At 38.1% G+C, this 27,252-nt stretch overlaps 3 long non-coding RNA genes across 5 annotated transcripts; all 3 read right to left on the bottom strand.

Annotated features, from left to right (window-relative positions):
• Nucleotides 1-784: 784 nt before the first annotated feature.
• Nucleotides 785-8,802, bottom strand: LOC311271668. 3 transcript variants are annotated; one of them, XR_014624457.1, is made up of 4 exons: nucleotides 8,694-8,801; nucleotides 8,439-8,560; nucleotides 8,124-8,139; nucleotides 785-1,037 (listed from the first exon to the last, which is right to left on the bottom strand). It is a non-coding gene; the product is annotated as an uncharacterized lncRNA (long non-coding RNA). The 3 variants fall into 3 exon arrangements; XR_014624458.1 differs by lacking the exons at nucleotides 8,124-8,139; nucleotides 8,439-8,560; nucleotides 8,694-8,801 and adding exons at nucleotides 1,416-1,431; nucleotides 1,731-1,861; nucleotides 1,995-2,085; XR_014624456.1 differs by lacking the exon at nucleotides 785-1,037 and adding an exon at nucleotides 7,493-7,745 and having other exon boundaries at nucleotides 8,694-8,802.
• A 1,684-nt stretch (nucleotides 8,803-10,486) lies between these two features.
• LOC311271666 lies at nucleotides 10,487-11,820 on the bottom strand. Its single transcript, XR_014624454.1, has 4 exons — nucleotides 11,704-11,820; nucleotides 11,437-11,570; nucleotides 11,119-11,134; nucleotides 10,487-10,739 (listed from the first exon to the last, which is right to left on the bottom strand). It is a non-coding gene; the product is annotated as an uncharacterized lncRNA (long non-coding RNA).
• A 12,155-nt stretch (nucleotides 11,821-23,975) lies between these two features.
• Nucleotides 23,976-25,303, bottom strand: LOC311271669. Its single transcript, XR_014624459.1, has 4 exons — nucleotides 25,213-25,303; nucleotides 24,958-25,079; nucleotides 24,643-24,658; nucleotides 23,976-24,266 (listed from the first exon to the last, which is right to left on the bottom strand). It is a non-coding gene; the product is annotated as an uncharacterized lncRNA (long non-coding RNA).
• Between the last annotated feature and the right edge of the window lie 1,949 nt (nucleotides 25,304-27,252).

Genomic DNA, 27,252 nt, shown 5'->3' with positions numbered 1-27,252 from the left:
AATCACCAACAATGACTTTTGCTGTTTTATATTTCATAAATTCCACAACCTCACACTATTATAAAGTGGCCAGTTGTGTCATCTAATGTAATGGTAGCACTGCAGCAACAGCTAAAAGATTTAAAGGTCCTATTTGTAAGAAAAGTTGATTTTTGAATCTTAATCCCAACTCGTTAAATATTGATACTTTGGGATTGTAGGTAAAGTTGGACTACATCCCAAAGTGTCAGTTTTTGACGAGTTGGGAATGAGACTCAAAAATCAACTTTTCTTACGAATGGTATTTTTAAAGACAATGATCAGTAGAAATTATTACTGCTAAGGCTCCTCCAACATTTGATGGTTTCCAGCTTGTCAATTGTAGGTATAAGCAGATTTTATTTTACTCATTTTATATTTTAATACCTTGAATATCTTTGTGTCTTTTGGAAGAAGCCAACAGAACAAATGCCATTTCCACAATAATCATCTTGGCTCTTATAAAATTGTTATTTTGACTGTTTTTCTGATGCTTTATAGTCAAATGATTCATCTATTGATGGAGGAAATGCCAGAATTGAATCATTTCCAATGTGTGGCTTTACCAGAGACACAAGTACATTCAGAAACAGAAAGAAATAGGAAGAGTGCTCATTTAATAAACTGATCACACCAACACACATTATTTAAATCTACTTATTATAAACATTTACCTCTGACTTAATGAAAAACAATGTTGTTGATCATCATCACCAATAAAATTACAAGCACATGTTCACTTAAATAACACCACAAAACAGAGACGATCTTTTGTAATGCAGCTTTATTCAGCAGGATAGTTTTCACTATCAAGCAATTTGACATTTTTCAACATCAGCTGGAGCTGTGACTAAAGTCACTACATCTCAAGGGCTTCATGTTTACTAATCCAATTATTTTTTGCTTTGCAAAGCAAAAAGATATAGCTCAAACTATATCTTCAAAATCAAAAACAGACTCAGTCTTGATCGTATCGCCTCAATTTGTCGTCGGCCACTTCATCTTGGGATCTTTCCACACTGTTTGCATACCAAGTTAGAGAAGGGGGAACAAAAGAGAGGAATCAGTTAGTTAAATTATCAACAGAGGTCAATCAACAAAATCTTAATTGACAAATATTAAACAATTGAATCATTTTGCAATAATTTCTCAAGTAAAATCTGACAGAAATTCACTGATTCTAGCTTCTGAAATGAGTCGACTTGCTTCTTTACCCTCTATTATATCATCATGAATTTAAGTGGGTTGGACAAAGTAAGGTAGTTGAAGACATCAACTTGGGATCTGGTTAATACTGATGCTTGCCATGTTTGATAGGTTTGAGGCATTTCACAAAGTCTTTTTATTTCTTTTATTCGTCTGTTTGAAATCAACAGAAAATATTCAGTAATACTTACCTTCTACGTCCGTTGACTAAAGAGACAAAAAGATGAAAATGACATAAATAAACATTCATATATTATCACATTTGAATATCTTTGCATTTAGAACATTAATGATGCTCTCTTTATTTAGTTTAAGGTTTATTATCTGAGATGCCAGGACTAAATAAAAGATTTTAACTAATGACAGAACTAAATGAAGTTGTATGTCGTCAGTTAGTACAGTCAAGTGTGATTTGTTGATCTGAGACTAAAGTAGCCTGCTGTTTGTGTAAATCAGAGGTCAATCTGTTAACATCAACTCAGTATGTAGGAACACTTGTGACTTACAATTTCCACTATGCCCCACATGCCCACCGGCACCTGTATTAATACTCTGGGCACATCTATTACAACTCTCCCCGGGTTCAGCCATGAGGACGACCAGCGTCAACACCAGAAAGATCATAACACACTTCATCCTGAGGAACAAATCACAATGGCCACATCCAGAATCATTCACTGCCTTCATTCACCAGTGTCAAAGCTCATCACATCTCATCTAAAAGACTTTGCATTTATTAAAGTAACATCATGATTAAATTGACTTCTCACCTTTCCACAGCTTGTTTGTCAGAACCAAAAAAAAATGGTGTCACAGACAGCAAAGTGAGCACTGTGAGATCTAGAGGTGATGTGGACGTCTCTGCTGAGCAGTCGTGAGTTACCCGTCTCTTTATAAGGATGGAGACGGAATAATGTTATCCAGTCATTCTGTATTTCTCAATGTGTTTTTCAAAGTCAAGTTCTCCACATGGATGACAAGATGTTGATCTAATCTCACTTTGTCATGACGGGACATTTCACTGTCCTCACAGTCACACAAAGTTACACAACACTACTTATCATTGCCCGGCTCTATGGCCTCACAAAATGTGACCATTAAAAGTTCTGTCCTATAACTGTATATACAATTAAAAAGACAATGCATGATGTTTTTGCTAAGACAAGAAGTAATTTATTTGTTATATCAGCAAAATATCATATAAAACAACAGGCACAAAACAGAGACAGCCTTTTTGTAATGCACCTTTTTATTCAGCAGGAACGTTTCCAACATCAAGCAATTTCACCTTTTTCTAAATCAATGGGAGCTGTTCCTGAGATCACTATTGATAAGTCTTGTAACATAACAGTACAGTCTGAAATTAAATGTAAACTAGAGACCATCTTGCAATAGCAGGCCCGTAAACATGATCACCTTGCAGTGATGTCAGCCTCTTCTGACCCATGGTTGTCCTGAGTTCATTTTTTATTTGTTTCAGTTTTGAAAATGTCCTCCCACCTTCACAGTTGGATACAGGAAGTTATTCTCTCTGGGTGTTTCCAGTTGCTAAACCCGACAATAAATGCATCCATTGCACCGTGGTGTGTTGAGAAAACTTTACATGCAAAGCAGTAGATTTAGAAATTTCACCTGTTGAGGTCCAAATGGTCATTGATACATTAAAGAAAGACTGTGGCTCTGGCCCTGGGCCAGATGGCCTGGAGACTAAGTTTATTAAATTAGCTTCTCATGTGCTAATCTATCCACTAGCAGACTTATTTAACCTGTCATTATCTACTAGTGCACTCCCATTATCATGGAAACGTGCCAAGGTCACCCCAATTTTTAAAGGGGGTGACCCACTTGATCTTAACAACTATCGCCCAATTAGTATTATTAGTTCTGTTGTTAAGATTTTTGAAAAATTAGTTTTCAATCAACTATCTCAACACATCTCTGACTATAATATCTTGTCTCCAAGCCAATCAGGCTTTAGGCCCAACCACTCCACAACCACAGCTTTGCTTTTTAAATTCACTAGTGATGTGCTATCAGCGTCAGACAGTAACAAATTTACTGGTGCAGTTTTTATAGATCTGAGCAAAGGTTTTGACATTGTAGATCATTACCTGCTGCTGGACAAACTATATGCAATAGGACTGTCTCGTCATGCCTTACTGTGGTTCAACTCCTACTTACATAATAGACATCAATGTGTAAATTGTGGTGGAAGTCAATCTGATTATTTAATTATAGAAAGGGGTGTTCCACAAGGGTCATCTTTAGGGCCACTTCTGTTCTCCATATTTATTAATGATCTTCCTCTATCCTCTTCTGGCTGCCATACCGAATTGTATGCCGATGATATAGTCATTTACACATCAAGCACCAATATATCAGAAATGGAAACATGCTTGCAGTCTGAATTTATTAATGTACAGGACTGGCTCAGCCATAACAGATTATTATTAAACAAAAAGAAGTTATGTCTTATGTTGTTTGGTACCAGTCATAAATTAGCACATCACTCTGCTGAACTATCTGTCTGCTTTAATGATGGTACCCCCCTTGAAAAAGTGGATACATTCAAATACCTGGGTCTTTGGATCGACACTACATTAACATTCAAGCCACACATTGAATCTGTTATAAATAGAGTAAATCATAATCTCAGCATACTTTATCGTTCCATAAATTGTTTCACTCTTTAAGTAAGGAAAAGAATCTCCACCCAAGTGCTACTACCAATAATGGACTATGCTGACACCATATAACAAAACACATCAGAGAAATACCTACACTCTCTTGATGTTGTATTTAACAGTATTTGTAGATTTGTCTCAAGATGTCCTTATAGAACCCATCACTGTATTATGTATCAAATCCTTAATTGGCTTCCTCTTAACAGTAGGCGACAATTTCATTGGCTTCAGTTTATTTATAAATGTGTCCACTTTAATTATCCACTTTACCTAAAACAATATCTAGTCCCCTACCGACCATCTTGCTCTGTCAGACACTCGCATCAGCTGTTTTTTTCCGTCCCAAGAACCTCAAAAGAAATTGGTAGACGTGCTTTCAAACACAAAGCCCCCTCTGACTGGAATAATTTACCACCATCTATTAGATCTGTCACTTCCTTCCATTTGTTCAAGACTTCACTAATGTCCTTGTTACAGACCCCCTGCTGTTGCTATTAGTATTTTGTCTTATCAGGGTCCGGGCAGCTAAGCTGCCAGGACACTATTTTATTCCTAGGAATTCTTTTTTTCTTTCCAGCCAATTAGCTCAGTGAGTTAGGAGCTGGCGTTTGGTGTCAGGGGTTGGGGGTTCAAGACCCAGCAAGGATGATCATGATGACAGATCAAAATGAATTGTTATTTATAATTCAACATGTTGTAATCCAGGTATTGTGTTGAAATATTAAAAATAACTTGAAATGACCACAAATGCAAACACTTAATGTGACAGAGCAAATTCCTTTCAAGCCCCTTTGATTGATTCAGAACGGAATGTGTTTTTCCACCTCAAACTAAAGCAGAGCAGAGAGTACCTAATTAGAGTGACAACACCTGTGCAACACACTCCTGAGGGTAAAATGAGTAGGCTACATGCAATATGTTCTTAGTTTTAAATGAAATATGAACAAATTAAATAGGTTTGCAAAACATGCAAACTGTCTCTTGAAATGGTTTATGCGCCTCGCTCTCTGTGTATTTTAAAGGTAATTTTAAAGATGGTGTTCTATTATGTCATGTGCTCGTCTGACAGTGTATAGCTTACTCACTTTGTGAAGCCTCACATGATCTGTCACTAGCCAGTTAACTAAGTGAGATAGAAGATGAACTTAGGTGTCAAAGGTTGTAAGTTCAAGCCTCAACTAATGCATTATGATGTCAACTGTCTGTCTTCCTGTTCTACACTTTGTTGCTCAGCCTCAGAGTTGCCTAAATTTGCCAAAAATAGCCCGGACCCGACCCATCGCTGCGCAGCAGCTATAATTTATTTTATTTTCCTTATTTATTTTCATGTATCTTTACCTTTTTTTTGCCCTTGTGATGGGGTTAGGGGCTGATGGGGTATGGTGGGGTGGGCGGGAGGGACTCGGGAGCTGTTGTGCACACTTTAAGTGTATGTTTTGTGTTGTGTATATGTGATTGTATTGTATTGTATTGTTTGATTGTTTTGATGTAAAGGACCCCCTGGAAGACGAGATGATGCATCTCAAGGGGTTATCCCTTAATAAATTTGAAATTTGAAATATTTCCCCGGTGGACGGTGAATAAATGATCCATTCTCGTGGTACACATTCACCATTGTGGAGTTGTCGGGTCAGAGCATCGTTGGTCAGAGACCGTGCGTTTCCGTTCTTCTCCTCCCTGCGGCGGGAAGCGGGATACTTTGCCGCCCGATGCTGAAAGGCTGCAAGTCCTTTGCACAAAATTTCCTCCCAAGCGCTCTCTGTTATGGATCCCCATAGCGCAGGGTCTTCGGGGATGATGGCACTTGCCGGTGCCGCGGAGCCAGAATTGGCACCTTGCTCTCCCTCTGTTTGCTGTGGTTGTGCTGCCGTGTCTCTGTCTATTTCATCGGAGCTAGCTACCGTTAGCTGAGGCTCACTGTTGTCGGTCGATGCTTCAAAGCTAACGTCTTCTTCCTCTAAGGCTGGTGTAAAATTATTTTCCCTGCTCTACTCGAACATGCAACATATCTGATCACAAATCGGTTACAAACACACACTGTGTAATTCATTAGTTGAAAAACTGATCTCGGATCGGTAATTTTGATCGGTCCCACCCCGATTTATTTTTAGCCAATCAACAGTGCATTGTGATCGGCTGCCAATCACTACCTGTGAAACCATCAAAATGACATATAGAACAGACAATCATGAGACCACATTTATTGTAAACAACTTTTATTTTATTCTGATTGGATAGTAGGTGAAGTTGTGCAGGAGCACCGAGTGCTGTGTTCAGGGGCTGTAGGAGAAGTGCCAGCCGCCATGGCTTGCGTTTAGATTGAGTCATGAGGAAAAAAAATATATATACCCAATCGCAAAGGGCCCCTCTTGGCTCAAGGGCCCCTGGGCAACTGCCCAGGTTGCCCATATAGTAGATCCGGGCTTGTTCGGACCCATGACTACTCAGTAGTGATATGGCTGGCTACTGCTACAGTACATCCTCCTCAACACCTTCAAAGAGAAACAGTACCACACAGTAACTTGTCTACAACACCCAAATATCACACAGTTAGGCAGGGGCCATCACAGCACTCGTGGCCCACATCCATCTTTCTCTCTTTTGGAAACAGCCATTTCGTTCTCATCTGCACACCTGAGAAGTTTTATGACTGCATTTAGCACAGTTGTGATGCTATTGTTTTGGCAAAGTCTGCCCAGGGACAGCCAGACAGACATATTGAAAATGATAACAGTTGTACTCGAGCAGACGTTGACGATTTGAACTGGGTTACACTGACCCACAACTTAAAATGTGAAACAGTTAATCACCAACAATGACTTTTGCTCTTTTCTATTTCATAAATTCCACAACCTCACACTATTATAAAGTGGCCAGTTGAGTCATCTAATGTAATGGTAGCACTGCAGCAACAGCTAAAAGATTTAAAGGTCCTTTTTGTAAGAAAAGTTGATTTTGAGTCTCATTCCCAACTCATCAAATATTGAGGCTTTGGGATTGTAGGTCGCGTTGACCTCCATCCCAAAGTGTCAGTATTTGACAAGTTGTGAATGAGACTCAAAATCAACTTTTTTTACAAATGAGATTTTTTAAGATAATGATGAAAATACATTCTTACGGCTAAAGCTGCTCCCAACATTTGATGGTTCAATCTTCTCGATTGTTGAAATTAGATTATTTTTGTACACATTTTACATTTTAATAACTTGAATGTCTTTGTCTGTTTTGGAAACAGCAAACAGTGCAAATGTCATTTACACAATGGTCATCTCGTTTCTTATAAATTGTCATTTTGACTGTTTTTCTGATGCTTTATAGACCAAATGATTCAACTATTGATTGAGGAAATGCCAGAATTGAATCATTTCCAAAGTGCTGCTTTACCAGAGACACAAGTACATTCAGAAACAGAAAGAATTAAGAAGAGTGTTCATTTAATAAACTGATCACACCAACACACATTATTTAGATCTACTTATTATAAACATTTACCTCTGACTTAATGAAAAACAATGTTCTTGATCTTCATCACCAATAAAATTACAAGCACATGTTCACTTAAATAACACCACAAAACAGAGACAGTCTTTTGTAATGCAGCTTTATTCAGCAGGATAGTTTTCACTATCAAGCAATTTTACATTTTTCAACATCAGTTGGAGCTGTGACTAAAGTCACTACATCTCAAGGGCTTCATGTTTACTCATCCAATTATTTCTTGCTTTGCAAAGCACAAAGATATAGCTCAAACTATATCTTCAAAATCAAGAACAGACTCAGTCTTGATCGTATCGCCTCAATTTATCGTCGGCCACTTCATCTTGGGCTCTTTCCACACTGTTTGCATACCAAGTTAGAGAAGGGGGAACAAAAGAGAGGAATCAGTTAGTTAAATTATCAACAGAGGTCAATCAACAGAATCTTAAATGACAAATATTCAATAATTTAATAATTTTGCAACAATTTTTCAAGCAGGATCTGACAGAAATTCACTGATTCTAGCTTCTGAAATGTGTCAACTTGCTTCTTTACCCTCTATTATATCATTGTGAATTTAATTGGGTTGGACAAAGTAAGGCAGTTGAAGACATCAACTTGGGATCTGGTTAATACTGATGCTTTCTATGTTTGATAGGTTTGAGGCATTTCACAAAGTCTTTTTATTTCTTTCATTCATCTGTTTGAAATCAACAGAAAATATTCAGTAATACTTACCTCCTACGTCCATTGACTAAAGAGACAAAAAGATGAAAATGACATAAATAAACATTAGTATATTATCACATTTGAAAATCTTTGCATTTAGGACATTAATGATGCTCTCTTTACTTAGTTTAAGGTTTATTATCTGAGATGCCAGGACTAAATAAAAGATTTTAGCTAATCACAGAACTAAATGAATTTGTATGTAGTCAGTTAGTACAGTCAAGTGTGATTTGTTGATCTCAGACTAAAGTAGCCTGCTGTTTGCGTAAATCAGAGGTCAATCTGTTATCGTCAACTCAGTATGTAGGAACACTTGTGACTTACAATTTCCACTATGCCCCACATGCCCATTGGTGCCTGTATCAATAGTTTGAGGACCACTCTCCCCAGGTTCAGCCATGAGGACGACCAGCGTCAACACCAGAAAGATCATAACACACTTCATCCTGAGGAACAAATCACAATGGCCACATCCAGAATCATTCACTGCCTTCATTCACCAGTGTCAAAGCTCATCACATCTCATCTAAAAGACTTTGCATTTATTAAAGTAACATCAGGATTAAATTGACTTCTCACCTTTCCACAGCTTGTTTGTCGGAACCAAAAAAAAACTGGTGTCACAGACAGCAAAGTGAGCACTGTGAGATCTAGAGGTGATGTGGACGTCTCTGCTGAGCAGTCGTGAGTTACCCGTCTCTTTATAAGGATGGAGACGGAATAATCTTATCCACTCATTCTACTGTATATTTCTCAATGTGTTTTGCAATGTCCATTTCTCCACATGGATGACAAGATGTTGATCTAATCTCACTTTGTCATGACGGGACATTTCACTGTCCTCACGGTGACACAAAGTTACACAACACTACTTATCATCCCCCGGCTCTATGGCCTCACAAAATGTGACCATTAGAAGTTCTGTCCTATAACTGTATATATAATTAAAAAGACAATGCACGATGTTTTTGCTAAGACAAGAAGTAATTTATCTGTTATATCAGCAAAATATCATCATATAAGCCAACAGGCACAAAACAGAGACAGCCTTTTTGTAATGCACCTTTTTATTCAGCAGGAATGTTTTCACCATCAAGCAATTTCACATTTTCCTGAATCAATGGGAGCTGTTCCTGAGATCACTATTGTTAAGTCTTGTAACATAACAGTACATTCTGAAATTAAATGTAAACTAGAGACCATCTTGCAATGGCAGGCCCGTAAACATGATCACCTTCGGACCCATGACTACTCAGTAGTGATATGGCTGGCTACTGCTACATCCTCCTCAACACCTTCAAAGAGAAACAGTACCACACAGTAACTTGTCCACAACACCCAAATATCACACAGTTAGGCAGGGGCCGTCACAGCACTCGTGGCTTGGACCACATCCATCTTTGTCTATTTTGAAAACAGCCATTTTGTTCTCATCTGCACACCTGAGAAGTTTTATGAGTGCATCTAACACAGTTGTGATGCTATTGTGTTGGCAAAGTCTGCCCACAGAGAGATGGACGGACATATTTAAAACAATAACAGCTGTACTTGTGAAGACGGAGATGATTTGAACTGGGTTACACTGACCCACAACTTAAAATGTGAAACAGTTAATCACCAACAATGACTTTTGCTCTTTTCTATTTCATAAATTCCACAACCTCACACTATTATAAAGTGGCCAGTTGTGTCATCTAATGTAATGGTAGCACTGCAGCAACAGCTAAAAGATTTAAAGGTCCTATTTGTAAGAAAAGTAGATTTTGAGTCTCATTCCCAACTCATCAAATATTGAGGCTTTGGGATTGTAGGTCGGGTTGACCTCCATCCCAAAGTGTCAGTATTTGACGAGTTGGGAATGAGACTCAAAATCTACTTTTCTTACAAATGAGATTTTTTAAGATAATGATAAAAGTAAATTCATATGGCTCAAGCTTCTCAATTGTTGAAATTAGATTATTTTTTTACTCATTTTACATTTTAATACCTTGAATGTCTTTGTCTCTTTTGGAAACAGCAAACAGTGCAAATGCCATTTACACAATGATCATCTTGTTTCTTATAAAATTGTTATTTTGACTGTTTTTCTGATGCTTTGTTGACCAAATGATTCATCTATTGATGGAGGAAATACGAGAATTGAATCATTTCCAAAGTGCTGCTTTACCAGAGACACAAGTACATTCAGAAACAGAAAGAAATAGGAAGAGTGTTCATTTACAGTAATAAACCGATCACACCAACACACACATTATTTAGATCTGCTTATTATAAACATTTACCTCTGACCTTAATGAAAAACAATGTTGTTGATCATCACCAATGAAATTACAAGCACATGTTCACTTAAATAACACAACAGAACAGAGACGGTCTTTTTTAATGCAGCTTTATTCAGCAGGATAGTTTTCACTAACAAGCAATTTTACATTTTTCAACATCAATTGGAGCTGTGACTAAAGTCACTACATCTCAAAGACTTCATGTTTACTCATCCAATTATTTCTTGCTTTGCAAAGCACAAAGATATAGCTCAAACTATATCTTCAAAATCAAGAACAGACTCAGTCTTGATAGTATCGCCTCAATTTCTCGTCGGCCACTTCATCTTGGGATCTTTCCACACTGTTTGCATGCCAAGTTAGAGAAGGGGGAACAAAAGAGAGGAATCAGTTAGTTAAATTATCAACAGAGGTCAATCAACAGAATCTTAAATGACAAATATTCAATAATTTAATAATTTTGCAACAATTTTTCAAGCAGGATCTGACAGAAATTCACTGATTCTAGCTTCTGAAATGTGTCAACTTGCTTCTTTTACCCTCTATTATATCATCGTGAATTTAATTGGGTTGGACAAAGTAAGGTAGTTGAAGACATCAACTTGGGATCTGGTTAATACTGATGCTTGCTATGTTTGACAGGTTCGAGGCATTTCACAAAGTCTTTTTATTTCTTTTATTTGTCTGTTTGAAATCAACAGAAAATATTCAGTAATACTTACCTCCTACGTCCGTTAACTAAAGAGAGAAAAAGATGAAAATGACATAAATAAACATTAGTATATTATTATCACATTTGAAAATCTTTGCATTTAGAACATTAATGATGCTCTCTTTATTTAGTTTAAGGTTTATTATCTGAGATGCCAGGACTAAATAAAAGATTTTAGCTAAACACAGAACTAAATGAAGTTGCATGTAGTCAGTTAGTACAGTCAAGTGTGATTTGTTGATCTGAGACTAAAGTAGCCTGTTGTTTGTGTAAATCAGAGGTTAATCTGTTAACGTCACGTCAGTATGTAGGAACACTTGTGACTTACAATCTCCACTATGCCCCACATGCCCATTGGTGCCTGTATTAATAGTTTGAGGGGGACATCCATTACAACTCTCCCCGGGTTCAGCCATGAGGACGACCAGCGTCAACACCAGAAAGATCATAACACACTTCATCCTGAGGAACAAATCACAATGGCCACATCCAGAATCATTCACTGCCTTCATTCACCAGTGTCAAAGCTCATCACATCTCATCTAAAAGACTTTGCATTTATTAAAGTAACATCAGGATTAAATTGACTTCTCACCTTTCCACAGCTTGTTTGTCGGAACCAAAAAAAAACTGGTGTCACAGACAGCAAAGTGAGCACTGTGAGATCTAGAGGTGATGTGGACGTCTCTGCTGAGCAGTCGTGAGTTACCCGTCTCTTTATAAGGATGGAGACGGAATAATCTTATCCAGTCATTCTATATTTCTCAATGTGTTTTGCAATGTCCAGTTCTCCACATGGATGACAAGATGTTGATCTAATCTCACTTTGTCATGACGGGACATTTCACTGTCCTCACAGTCACACAAAGTTACACAACACTACTTATCATCCCCCGGATCTATGGCCTCACAAAATGTGAGTATTAGAAGTTCTGTCCTATAACTGTATATATAATTAAAAAGACAATGCATGATGTTTTTGCTAAGACAAGAAGTAATTTATCTGTTATATCAGCAAAATATCATCATATAAGCCAACAGGCACAAAACAGAGACAGCCTTTTTGTAATGCACCTTTTTATTCGGCAGGAATGTTTTCAACATCAAGCAATTTTACCTTTTCCTGAATCAATGGGAGCTGTTCCTGAGATCACTATTGTTAAGTCTTGTAACATAACAGTACAGTCTGAAATTAAATGTAAACTAGAGACCATCTTGCATGGCAGGCCCGTAAACATGATCACCTTCGGACCGATGACTACTCAGTAGTGATATGGCTGGCTACTGCTACGTCCTCCTCAAGCACCTTCAAAGAGAAACAGTACCACACAGTAACTTGTCCACAACACCCAAATATCACACAGTTAGGCAGGGGCCGTCACAGCACTCGTGGCATGGACCACATCCATCTTTGTCTCTTTTGGCAACAGCCATTTTGTTCTCATCTACACACCTGAAAGTTTTATGACTGCATGTAACACAGTTGTGATGCTATTGCGTTGGCAAAGTCTGCCCAAAGACAGACAGACAGACATATTGAAAATTATAACAGCTGTACCCGAGCAGACGTTGATGATTTGAACTGGGTTACACCGACCCACAACTTAAAATGTGAAACAGTAAATCACCAACAATGACTTTTGCTGTTTTATATTTCATAAATTCCACAACCTCACACTATTATAAAGTGGCCAGTTGTGTCATCTAATGTAATGGTAGCACTGCAGCAACAGTTAAGAGATTTTAATGTCTTATTCGTAAGAAAAGTAGATTTTTGAGTCTTAATCCCAACTCGTCAAATACTGATGCTTTGGGATTGTAGGTCGGGTTGACCTCCATCCCAAAGTGTCAGTATTTGACGAGTTGGCCCGCAAACCGTGGTTCAACCCCACACGCAAATTTCTATTTTGCGCACGCAGGTGAGTACAAGCAATCTGGGATCTTAGTACAGTAGATCCGCTGCTTAAGGTCTTTGTCTCTTTTGGAAGAAGCCAACAGAACAAATGCCATTTCCATCTTGGCTTTTGTAAAATTGTTATGTTGACTGTTTTTCTTATGTTTTATAGACCCAATGATTCATCTATTGATGGAGGAAATGCCAGAATTGAATCATTTCCAAAGTGCTGCTTTACCAGAGACACAAGTACATTCAGAAACAGAAAGAAATAGAAAGTGTTCATTTGATAAACTGATCACACCAACACACACTTTATTTAGATATACTTATTATAAACATTTAACTCTGACTTAATGAAAAACAATGTTGTTGATTATCAACACCAATAAAATAACAAGCACATGTTCACTTAAATAACACCACAAAACAGAGACGGTCTTTTGTAATGCAGCTTTATTCAGCAGGATAGTTTTCACTGTCAAGCAATTTTACATTTTTCAACATCAGTTGGAGCTGTGACTAAAGTCACTACATCTCAAGGGCTTCATGTTTACTCATCCAATTATTTCTTGCTTTGCAAAGCACAAAGATATAGCTCAAACTATATCTTCAAAATCAAGAACAGACTCAGTCTTGATAGTATAGCTTCCATTTATTGTCGACCACTTCATCTTCAGGTGTTCTACATGTGCAATTGCAGTTTAATCTATTCTGGGATCTTTCCACACTGTTTGCATACCAAGTTAGAGAAGGGGGAACAAAAGAGAGGAATCAGTTAGTTAAATTATCAACAGAGGTCGATCAACAGAATCTTAATTGACAAATATTCAACAATTGAATAATTTTGCAATAATTTTCAAGCAAAATCTGACAGAAATTCACTGATTCTAGCTTCTGAAATGTGTCGACTTGCTTCTTTACCCTCTATTATATCATTGTGAATTTAAATGGGCCCAACAAAGTAAGGTAGTTGAAGACATCAACTTGGGATCTGGTTAATACTGATGCTTTCTATGTTTGACAGGTTTGGGGCATTTCACAAAGTCTTTTCATGTCTTTTATTCGTCTGTTTGAAATCAACAGAAAATATTCAGTAATACTTACCTTCTACGTCCGTTAACTAAAGACAAAAAAGATGAAAATGACATAAATAAACATTAGTATATTATCACATTTGAACATCTTTGCATTTAGGACATTAATGATGCTCTCTTTACTTAGTTTAAGGTTTATTATCTGAGATGCCAGGACTAAATAAAAGATTTTAGTTAATGACAGAACTAAATGAAGTTGTATGTAGTCAGTTAGTACAGTCAAGTGTGATTTGTTGATGTCAGACTAAAGTAGCCTGCTGTTTGTGTAAATCAGAGGTCAATCTGTTAACATCAACTCAGTATGTAGGAACACTTGTGACTTACAATTTCCACTATGCCCCACATGCCCACCGGAGCCTGTATTAATAGTTTGAGGGGGACATCCATTACAACAAAGTGAGTTACCCGTCTCTTTATAAGGATGGAGATGCAATAATCTTATCCAGTCATTCTGTATTTCTCAATGTGTTTTGCAATGTCCAGTTCTCCACATGGATGACAAGATGTTGATCTAATCTCACTTTGTCATGACGGGACATTTCACTGTCCTCACAGTCACACCAAGTTACACAACACTACTTATCATCCCCCGGCTCTATGGCCTCACAAAATGTGACCATTAGAAGTTCTGTCCTATAACTGTATATATAATTAAAAAGACAATGCATGATGATTTGTTAAGACAAGAAGTAATTTATTTGTTATATCAGCAAAATATCATCATCTAAAACAACAGGCACAAAACAGAGACAGCCTTTTTGAAATGCACCTTTTTATTCAGCAGGAATGTTTTCAACATCAAGCAATTTTACATTTTTCTGAATCAATGCGAGCTGTTCCTGAGATCACTATTGTTAAGTCTTGGAAAATCACAGTACATTCTGGTTAGTACTGATGCTTGCTATGTTTGATAGGTTTGAGGCATTTCACCAAGTCTTTTTATGTCTTTTATTTGTCTGTTCGAAATCAACAGAAATATTCAGTAATACTTACCTTCTACGTCCGTTCACTAAAAGGACAAAAAGATGAAAATAAGATTCATAAACATTAGTATATTATCACATTTGAAAATCTTTGCATTTAGAACATTAATGATGCTCTCTTTACTTAGTTTAAGGTTTATTATCTGAGATGCCAGGACTAAATAAAAGATTTTAGCTACTCACAGAACTAAATGAAGTTGCATGTAGTCAGTTAGTACAGTCAAGTGTGATTTGTTGATCTCAGACTAAAGTAGCCTGCTGTTTGTGTAAATCAGAGGTCAATCTGTCAACATCAACTCAGTATGTATGAACACTTGTGACTCACGTGGTCTTCGGCGTAATATTGGCCCACTGGGATTTCGGCGACAGGTACGAAAATAACCACTCTCCCCGGGTTCAGCCATGAGGATGACTAGCATCAACACCAGAAAGATCATAACACACTTCATCTTGAAGAACAAATCACAATGGCCACATCCAGAATCATTCACTGCCTTCATTCACCAGTGTCAAAGCTCATCACATCTCATCTTAAAGACTTTGCATTTATTAAAGTAACATCAGGATTAAACTGACTTCTCACCTTTCCACAGCTTGTTTGTCAGAACAAAAAAAAAACTGGTGTCACAGACAGCAAAGTGAGCACTGTGAGATCTAGAGGTGATGTGGACGTCTTTGCTGAGCAAATTGAATGTTTAAATGATGACAGATGAAAACCAAAAGATATCACATAGTGCAATTTTTTTTAAACATCATTAAATGCATTGATATGTTTTTGAAAACACTTTAATTTACATTACATTTTTTGCAGTGTTAGGGAGTAACGGAATACATGTACCGGTGTTACGTATTCAGAATACAAATCATGAGTAACTGTACAGTATTTCGTTACAGTTACAATTTAAATAGATGGTATTCAGAATAGAGTTACATTGTTGAAATCAATGGATTACATGACGGTACTTCTGTTTCACAAATTTATTCACTCTCTAAATAAATTAAGACAACTCGATGCATTTCCCAGAAGCCCAAACATGAAAACGAATAAAAATGAGCTAGCACTATGTGCGTGATCAGTCACAATGAAGTCGGAAGAGGAGCAGAAGCTACAGGTAGAGCCGGAGCCGGCACAACAGAGCCAGGGCAGGAATGCGTTTCTATCTTGGAAATTCAAACAGCATTTCACATTAAAGAAAGAGAAGGGAGAACGAAAAATAACTGTGCAGTGCAACCTCTGCTTGCCAGCAACCAACCTCCTTTCAGCATCCAAAGACTCCACCTCCAACCTGAAGAAGCTTCTCAAAGTAAGTTGTTTTTTTAATTAGCCAGGGGTAGTTGTCTGCTGTAGTTTTACTGGTCACCTTGTTATTTTATAGTTGTCAGGTAGCTACCTGCTTAGTTGATGTGCGACTTTACATTCTCATATGTGCTGATTTACTAGCCCCAGAGCCGTTGAAAGACTGACTAGCCCTAGTTGACATGCTAGCTAACGTTAGCTTAAACTTGGCTCTGAAAAGGCCATGAATGAGATTGATGCAGATCCGAAGAGAAAAAAAAATTAGGGGGGGCGACCGACCCCGGTGGACACGTTACAACTTAAAATTAGTCTGAGACTTTATCTTGTAAAATCTGAACATGTTAGTAGCCTATCAGAGGAGCAGGTATGTTGCTTTTGGTTTTGCCAGCATGGACACGCTTCTACTAAAGGAAGGCACCGATGTGTCTGAAATTGATAAAACAGTAAAAAAAATAAATGGAGGTGGGCTTGGCTATGCGAAATAGGTGATAATCGCAAGCCATTTAGTTCTTGGTGCAAAAAAATTAAAATGCCAGACGTTTGCTTTTGTGTGGTTTGCCATAAGAAAATACTGTTTGGGAGCAATGGCAAAAAAAGTCCTTTCACGCCATCAGTCTGAAGCTAGCCATAAGGCTAATGTAAGGGCAACGAAAAGGCAAAAGAAATAGACCTTTTACTTTTCTCTTTTTTTCTGTTCTTGTTTCCAAATCTAATTTCAACACTGTTTACGTATTTTGCCATTTAAACTTATTTTTTTCTGTTACACTGTTGTGTTTATTGTTTAAACAATATTCTTTTTTAAATTATTGTTATTTTTGAAAGCATTGTTCTGGAAAAAAATGCTTGCACTGAATACTTGTGCAGATGTTTTGTCATTTATAGCCCATTAACAAATGGTAAAGTCTTGCAAAAAATATTGGTTTTATGCCCTAGCTTTGAACTAGTATGGGAACATGGACGACATTGCCTTCGAAATATCAAAAGTTAATGCATGGCCGAGGTGGTATGCGGCCACGACGTGAAGCGATTGCTTAAAAAAATTTTTTCAGTCAGATGATTTTTTTTTTTGCTTTAATCCCTGTATGCGTAATGATTACTGTGAAGTGTAATGACACCATCAGCACCTCTAGGATGTTGTATTTAGCCTAGAGAGTAACCACCTGTATAGGCCTACAATAGTCCTCTTTATTCATCCCAGCATAAAACTATTTCAGTGTTATTAATTTGTGCTCTTTCTGTCTTTCTTTATTTTACAGGAAGCATTCCAGTATCTTGCAAAGAGCAGAAATGCCATCAGATGATGGTGGTCCACCACACCTCCTCTCAAACAAGCAATACTCAGCACCTCAGCAATCACCCAAAGGAAAGTAAACTCCTTGGTTCTTGAGTTCATAATTGCAGATGTGCAGCCCTTTTCATTAGTGGAGAATGCCTCATTCCGTAAGATGATCAACGGAATTAGTGGGGGTAGGACACCAATGTGCAGAAAAACATCGATGCTGCGCATCGAAAGGGGATCTCAAAATATGAAGGAGGCACTTACTGACTCTTCAGGATGTTCAAACTGTGTGCACAACAGCAGATATATGGATGGCTCATCATAGGAGTTTCATGGGAATCACGTGTCACTGGATTGAGCCAGAGACATGAGATCGAAAGTCTGCTGCGTTGGCATGTGAAAGGATAAGGGGCCACCACACCTATGATGTCATTGCTGCCAAAATTAGTCAGGTTCATGCAGAATTCCAAATCCAAGGCAAAGTCAGTGCCACAGTCACTGACAATGGAAGCAATTTCGTTAAGGCATTCAGTGAATATGGAGGGTGTGAAATGGATGATGAGATGGATAGCACAGATGATGTGCAGTTTGCTGATGTCTCTGCAGTTCTTCAGGAGGAGCAAGAGGAAGAGGAGCTAAACTTTTTTTTGCCACCTCACCATCGATGTGTCACGCATACTTTGAATCTTGTTGCCACGACTGATCTTGACAAAGTTGCCTCACAGGGTGTTTCTTGAAAATTATACAGAAGAGCAATGTCAAAATGTGCTGCAATCTGGAATAAGGCTCATCGCTCATCAGGTGCTGCTGATGCAATTGAGGAAATTGCCCAAATGAGATGTGTGGTACCTTCAGTGACTAGGTGGAGCTCAGAGTATCATGCAATCAAGAAGTTAATGAGTCTCACTGAGAGTCAGCTCAGTGGAATCTTTGACCATCTGAAAGTGGCCAAACTGCATCCTCAAGAGACAATGTTTCTAAAAGAGTACACAGCCATTCTGAAACCTCTTGCCTAATCAACCTGCTCCAGGGAGAAAAGAACTGTAACTTTGGATACATAGTTCCCACCATTCTCAGTCTAAAAGCCAAGTTAGCTGAAACGTTGACACAAGTGCAGTTCTCAACCCTCATCCTCTCAGCTGTTATCAAAGCCATTGACACTCGATTTGGGCAGGTGTTGGCCTCCCATGAGGCAAGGATGGCGGCTTCCACCATCCCAAATTTTCGACTGTGGGGGCTTGCTGATGAAGAGAGGGAAGCCATGAAAAGAGAAATGGTCCAAGAGACTCGTCTTCTTCACACAGAGCCTTCTGAGGATGCCGGCACCACTGGAAATGCTGCAGTTGGAGGTGATCCAGAAGATGATGACAACTTTTTCACTTTTGAGACAGCACAGATGACAAGTTCATCAGCGGAGGAAGAGGTGCAGAGGTATCTCCAAGATCCAGACAAGTCAGTGGCTTCATTGAAGATGTATCCAATGATCAGAGCCCTCTTCTTAAAGTAATATACTACTCTGCCATCAAGTGGTCTTGTCGAGCGGCTCTTTAGCCAGGGAGGACTTATTTTCACTCCACACCGTAACAAAATGACAGATAAGCACTTTGAGCAGGCTCTCCTGCTACGATACAACCACCTTTACTGGAGTGTTGACTTGTGGAGTAGGTGGGTCAAATATGTAGGTAGGTGGCTCAAAACACATTGGTCTTTAGGTTCACAGGCAATGCATACATTGACAACCTCTCTATTCTTGAATAACCAACTGTTGTCTTTTTTCATCTGACATTCATATAAAAGCGACACCTTACATGCCTACTGTAAATGGTTTTTGTTTTGATGTTTTTCACCCAAGGTTATGTGCAATGTTGACATTTCGGATAGGTTTTTGCTGCTAGTCTTTGTTGTTACATTACCAATAAGTAATGTTGGTTTTTCAATATAACATTGTTTCATGTGGGTAAAATGATATTTGGTGGCGTAGTTCAAAAAAAGAATATTATTTTGCCATCATCACATTCAGTTTGAGTTTCTGTTTTGTATTGAAAGACTGTTATTAGTGTGTCATTCTTAATAGATGAACATTAATGTGAATATAGTCAGCTGTAACAATCTTTTTTAAGGAATGTTTCATATCATCCTTTTGTGTTTTTATCCTGTAAAATCTGTAAAAAGGGAAAGGGAAAATGCAGGTTTTCTTCTGGTGCTTTTTATTTTAAGTTGATAAGTTGCAACACCTATGTACTTAGTTGTTAGATAGCAAATTCTGTACAGAAACAGAATATTTTATTTTTGTCTTTTGCATTAACATACCCTTATAGTCTTTGTTCCTCTAAAGCAAATTATATATGTATAAAATATATTGCACTTTCAGGGAGACTTGGGCCTAACACATTCAGCCAGTTGAAACAGAAGAACACACCAGAATAGGCCTGTTTAGTAAGCAGGATTTAAAGGATAAGTACCGTTTTTTACAACCTGGACCTTATTTCTGGCAAAATATATGGTCATTTACTCACCCAGATAACTTTGGTGTCATTCGGCGTCGTTCGGACGAAATTAGATCCAGTGTAGCGGCGATATATCCATATAATGGGAGAGACGGGGCAGCGACACACAGCCTCTATATAACGCATTATCTGCCACGAAACTAGTTAATTTCATCAATATTTTGTTATGAAATGCTAGCGCTATTAGCCTCTGAGTCCGGGCTCGTCTATTGTCAACATCCGGGGTCTGTAGGTTGATCTACTACCTCTGACCTGGAAGATGTCGTCTCTGAGCTGCGCGCGCACCCGCGACATCGCGGCTTGTTTACCTGTAGCTGCTACTGCTAGTTTGACCCCGGATGTTGATAATGGACGAGCCCGGACTCAGAGGGGAATAGCGCTAGCATTTCATAACAAAATATTGATGAAATTAACTAGTTTCGTGGCAGATAATGCGTTATATAGAGGCTGTGTGTCGCTGCCCTGTCTCTCCCATTATATGGATATATCGCCGCTATACTGGATCTAATTTCGTCCGAACGACGCCGAATGACACCAAAGTTATCTGGGTGAGTAAATGACCATATGTTTTGCCAGAAATAAGGTCCAGGTTGTAAAAAACGGTACTTATCCTTTAATTGCTGCATTCCTACTTTTATAAAATGCAATTCAATGTGGAAGTGATCCAAGTATTCAGAATACGTTACTCAGATTGAGTAATGTAACGGAATACGTTACAGATTACATTTTTGAGCATGTATGCTGTATTCTGTAATGGAATATGTTTTGAAAGTAACCTTCCCAACACTGTGTATAGGATATTATCAACATATAGATTAATTCCATGTCATTTTTTATGTACACTTATATTTTTAACATAAAATAAATACCACCTGGACAGAAAATGTACATGTTTTGTGTTTGAGCCTCACATGTTTGTAATGACAATGCATGATGGAAGGAAGGAAGTGATTCATCAGTTTTATCAGCAACTGAGGAACAAACAAGGTATTTCAGAAGTGGTGAGTTTTTTGGTGAGTGTGTGAGTCAGTATTATCAGTAATGTAAATGTGAATGTGTGAGCGTTATGAGGTGTGCAGTGTTGTAGCGCAAAGACAAAACCAAACAAAGCAAAGGCGTGTGGATGGTGGCTGGGTCCAGACCAAGTGAGAGAGAACGCAGAGCAGAGCTGGGCTTTTATCATGTGGGAGCGCTTAGCTCAGGTGCTCCAAACCTGGCTGGCTACTGCTACGTCCTCCTCAAGCACCTTCAAAGAGAAACAGTACCACACAGTAACTTGTCCACAACACCCAAATATCACACAGTTAGGCAGGGGCCGTCACAGTTGTGACTTAAGTGTTCTTGGGCGTAATATTGGGCCTCTAGGATTCCTGGGCCGGGTAAGAAAATAACAACAGTAATGTAATGTAATGTAATGACAATGCATGATGTTTCCTAAGTAAGGAAGTGATTTATCAGTTTCATCAGCAACTGAAGCACAAACAAGGTATTTCAGAACTCAGAGGTAAAAAGGTCAACTCCCTCTTTGTAGAATTAAAAGAAATATGCAGTATATACGTTTATTTTTAATTCTTTTAACATAACTGTACATTCTGAAATTGAATGTAAACTAGAGAACATCTTGCAATGGCAGGTCCGTAAACATGATCACCTTCGGCCCCATGACTACTCAGTAGTGATATGGCTGGCTACTGCTACGTCCTCCTCAACACCTTCAAAGAGAAACAGTACCACATAGTAACTTGTCCACAACACACAAATATCACACAGTTAGGCAGGGGCTGTCACAGCACTCGTGGCTTGGACCACATCCATCTTTGAACTCGGCCTTCATTTTGGTCTCATCTACACACCAGAGAAGTTTCATGACTGCATCTAACACAGCTGTGATGCTATTGTGTTGGCAAAATCTGCCCACAGAGAGATGGACGGACATATTGAAAATAATAACAGCTGTACTTGTGAAGACGGAGATGATTTGAACTGGGTTACACTGACCCACAACTTAAAATGTGAAACAGTTAATCACCAACAATGACTTTTGCTGTTTTCTATTTCATAAATTCCACAACCTCACACTATTATAAAGCGGCCAGTTGTATCATCTAATGTAATGGTAGCACTGCAGCAACAGCTAAAAGATTTAAAGGTCCTATATGTAAGAAAAGTAGATTTTGAGTCTCATTTCCAACTCGTCAAATACTGAGGCTTTGGGATTGTAGGTCGGGTTGACCTCCATCCCAAAGTGTCAGTATTTGATGAGTTGGGAATGAGACTTGAAAATGGACTTTTCTTACAAATGAGATTTTTTAAGATAATGATAAAAAGAAATGCTTATGGCTAAAGCTGCTCCCAACATTTGATGGTCAAGCTTTTCGATTGTAGAAATTAGATTATTTTTGTACTCATTTTACATTTTAATACCTTGAGGGCCGGATCTACTAAGATCCCAAATTGCTTGTACTCATCTGCGTTGGCAATCCAGAAATTTGCTTGTGGGGTTGAACCGCGGTTTGCGGGCCATTTACTAAGAGTGATTGCGTAATTGACAACAGGTTCAAACATTTCAAACGGGTTCAAACTATTGCAATGAGGGTTTAGCGTGTTTCATGGTTTTCAGCATGGCGAGTTTGAGAGTGAAATTCGACCCTTTGGAATTAGAAGTGTTGGTAGAGGAAGCGAATAAACATTTCAATGAGCTGCAGCAAAGGAATCTGACGGTTGCGCAAAGGAACGCCGTGTGGGAGAAAATCGGTGAAAAAGTTAATGCTGTTGGAAAAAGCAGGCGAACAGTGGATGAAGTGAAAAGGAGATACCAAGACATCAGAAGAACAAAAGAAAAATTGGCGTATAATAATATAAATATAATAATAGTAAACTTCAAAGAGTTTTGTAACTGCAGGTATTGCGTGACCCCTTCTCGTAGCTGGCTCCAAATCCGCTCTGAGTTCCTCCAACAGCTCCAAAATGGCAAGGCTGGATAGGCCATATGTTCTAATGATAGTTTCCTCATTCATCCCAAAAATGTTCAAACGAGGGTGAAAAATGTGTCTCGGCATCTCCTTCTTGCAACAATAACGGCAGTCGTGTGTGCGCAATTATGCATACAAACCGTTTGCATCTCCCTTTGAGACGTGTTAAATGTAGAAGCAGTTTCTATGAGCGAAATTGCTTTCAGGTTTGATAAATCACTTTGTGTGTGCTAAATTAATATATTTACATTTTCTCCACCCAGAACACGCACAATTGCATGTAAACACCGCATATTCATTGCTGCAAATGTACTAACTGGATGCAGACGCGCTATTTTGCACCTTTGACAGACGAAACCCCTTTTTGCGCACTGTTAGTAAATCAGTTTGTACATTTTTTTGCGTGTGCAAGCAGATTGGACGCATTTTAATACAGGCAAACCTTTAGTAGATCCGGCCCTACATGTCTCTGTCTCTTTTGGAAACAGCCAACAGTACAAATGTCATTTACACAATGATCATCTTGTTTCTTATAAAATTGTTATTTTGACTGTTTTTCTGATGCTTTATAGACCAAATGATTCATCGATTGATGGAGGAAATGCCAGAATTTAATCATTTCAAAAGTACTGCTTTACCAGAGACACAAGTACATTCAGAAACAGAAAGAAATAAGAAGAGTGTTCATTTAATAAACTGATCACACCAACACACATTATTTAGATCTACTTATTATAAACATTTACCTCTGACTTAATAAAAAACAATGTTCTTGATCATCATCACCAAGAAAATAACAAGCACATGTTCACTTAAATAATACCACAAAACAGAGACGGTCTTTTGTAATGCAGCTTTATTCAGCAGGATAGTTTTCACTGTCAAGCAATTTTCATTTTTCAACATCAGTTGGCACTGTGACTAAAGTCACTACATCTCAAGGGCTCCATGTTTACTCATCCAATTATGTGTTGCTTTGCAAAGCACAAAGATATAGCTCAAACTATATCTTCAAAATCAAGAACAGACTCAGTCTTGATAGTATAGCTTCCATTTATTGTCGACCACTTCATCTTCCGGTGTTCTACATGTGCAATCGCAGTTTAATCTATTTGGGGATCTTTCCACACTGTTTGCATACCAAGTTAGAGAAGGGGGAACAAAAGAGAGGAATCAGTTAGTTAATTTATCAACAGAGGTCAATCAACAGAATCTTAATTGACAAATATTCAATAAGTGAATAATTTTGCAATAATTTTTCAAGCAAATCTGACAGAAATTCACTGATTCTAGCTTCTGAAATGTGTCGACTTGCTTCTTTACCCTCTATTATATCATCGTGAATTTAAATGGGTTGGACAAAGTAAGGTAGTTGAAGACATCAACTTGGGATCTGGTTAATACTGATGCTTGCTATGTTTGATAGGTTTGAGGAATTTCACAAAGACTTCATTTCTTTTATTCGTCTGTTTGAAAATCAACAGAAAATATTCATTGATACTTACCTTCCACCTCCGTTAACTAAAGAGACAAAAAGATGAAAATGACATGAATAAACATTAGTATATCATCACATTTTAAAGTCTTTGCATTTAGGACATTAATGATGCTCTCTTTACTTAGTTTTAGGTTAATTATCTGAGATGCCAGGACTAAATAAAAGATTTTAGCTAATCACAGAACTAAATGAAGTTGTATGTAGTCAGTTAGTACAGTCAAGTGTGATTTGTTGATCTCAGACCAAAGTAGCGTGCTGTTTGTGTAAATCAGAGGTCAATCTGTTAACGTCAACTCAGTATGTAGGAACACTTGTGACTTACAATCTCCACGATGCCCCACATGCCCACCGGCGCCTGTAGTAATACTTTGAGGACCACTCTCCCCGGGTTCAGCCATGAGGACGACCAGCGTCAACACCAGAAAGATCATAACACACTTCATCCTGAGGAACAAATCACAATGGCCACATCCAGAATCATTCACCTCCTTCATTCACCAGTGTCAAAGCTCATCACATCTCATCTAAAAGATTTTGCATTTGTTAAAGTAACATCAGGATTAAATTGACTTCTCACCTTTCCACAGCTTGTTTGTCGGAACCAAGAAAAACTAGTGTCACAGAATGCAAAGTGAGCACTGTGAGATCTAGAGGTGATGTGGACGTCTTTGCTGAGCAGTCGTGAGTTACCCGTCTCTTTATAAGGATGGAGACGGAATAATCTTATCCAGTCATTCTGTATTTCTCAATGTGTTTTGCAATGTCCATTTCTCCACATGGATGACAAGATATTGATCTAATCTCACTTTTTCATGACGGGACATTTCAATGTCCTCACTGTCACACAAAGTTACACAACACTACTTATCATTCCCCGACTCTATGGCCTCACAAAATGTAACCATTAGAAGTTCTGTCCTATAACTGTATATATAATTAAAAAGACAATGCATGATGTTTTTGCTAAGACAAGAAGTAATTTATCTGTTATATCAGCAAAATATCATCATATAAAACAACAGGCACAAAACAGAGAAGGCCTTTTTGTAATGCACCTTTTTATTCAGCAGGAATGTTTTCAACATCAAGCAATTTGACATTTTTCTAAATCAATGGGAGCTGTTCCTGAGATCACTATTGTTAAGTCTTGTAACATAACTGTACATTCTGAAATGAAATGTAAACTAGAGACCATTTTGTGATGGCAGGCCCGTAAACATGATCACCTTCGGACCCATGACTACTCAGTAGTGATATGGCTGGCTACTGTTACGTCCTCCTCAACACCTTCAAAGAGAAACAGTACCACACAGTAACTTGTCCACAACACCCAAATATCACACAGTTATGCAAGGCAGTCACAGCACTCGTGGCTTGGACCACATCCATTTTTGAACTCGGCCTTCATTTTGTTCTCATCTGCGCACCTGAGAAGTTTCATGACTGCATCTAACACAGTTGTGATGCTATCAAATTGTCTTTGCATTTATTAAAGTGACATCAGGATTAAATTGACTTCTCACCTTTCCACAGCTTGTTTGTCAGAACCACGAAAAAAAAAAAAACTGGTGTCACAGACAGCAAAGTGAGCACTGTGAGATCTAGAGGTGATGTGGACGTCTTTGCTGAGCAGTCGTGAGTTACCCGTCTCTTTATAAGGATGGAGATGGAATAATCTTACCCAGCCATTCTGTATTTCTCAATGTGTTTTTCAAAGTCAAGTTCTCCACATGGATGACAAGATGTTGGTCTTGTATCACTTTGTCACGACGGGACATTTCACTGTCCTCACAGTGATACAAAGTTACACAACACTACTTATCATTCCCCGACTCTATGGCCTCACAAAATGTGACCATTATATGACTAAAAAAACAATGCATGATGTTTTTCCTCGGACAAGAAGTAATGTATTTGTTATATGAGCAAAATATCATATGACTGACACCTCCCTCGTCCTCCTGTTTCACTGTGATCATTTTTATTAGCACATTAAGTTCCGAGGACATCATAGAAGTCAACTCACACCTGACTGAAGGTCTTATCAACCACATCAATTAGAGACACCTGTGTGGATGGACAAAGAGTGTCATCTGTACTAGAGCTGCAGAGATTAGCTGGTTACTCATCACTGAGTCTTTTTGTCAAATTTCAAGCAAAAAAGCCAAAAATGTGATGATTGCAGCCTGTCGAATGAAGGAATTAGCTATTTTTCCTCATTTTACATTTTAATACCTTGAATGTCTTTGTCTCTTTTGGAAACAGCAAACAGTACAAATGCCATTTACACAATGATCATATTGGCTCTCATAAAATTGTTATTTTGACTGTTTTTCTGATGCTTTATAGACCAAGTCATTCATCTATTGATGGAGGAAATGCCAGAATTGAATTATTTCCAAAGTCCTGCTTTACCAGAGACACAAGTACATTCAGAAACAGAAAGAAATAGGAAGAGTGTTCATTTAATAAACTGATCACACCAACACACACATTATTTACATCTACTTAATATAAACATTTAACTCTGACTTAATAAAAAACAATGTTGTTGATCATCATCACCAATAAAATTACAAGCACATGTTCACTTAAATAACACCACAAAACAGAGACG

The sequence above is a fragment of the Pagrus pagrus genome (assembly GCF_965226575.1).
Source record: "Pagrus pagrus genome assembly, chromosome: 16".
Taxonomy (NCBI): domain Eukaryota; kingdom Metazoa; phylum Chordata; class Actinopteri; order Spariformes; family Sparidae; genus Pagrus; species Pagrus pagrus.
Note: the sequence above shows the minus strand (reverse complement) of the source record. Positions and strands in the feature narration are given on the sequence as shown.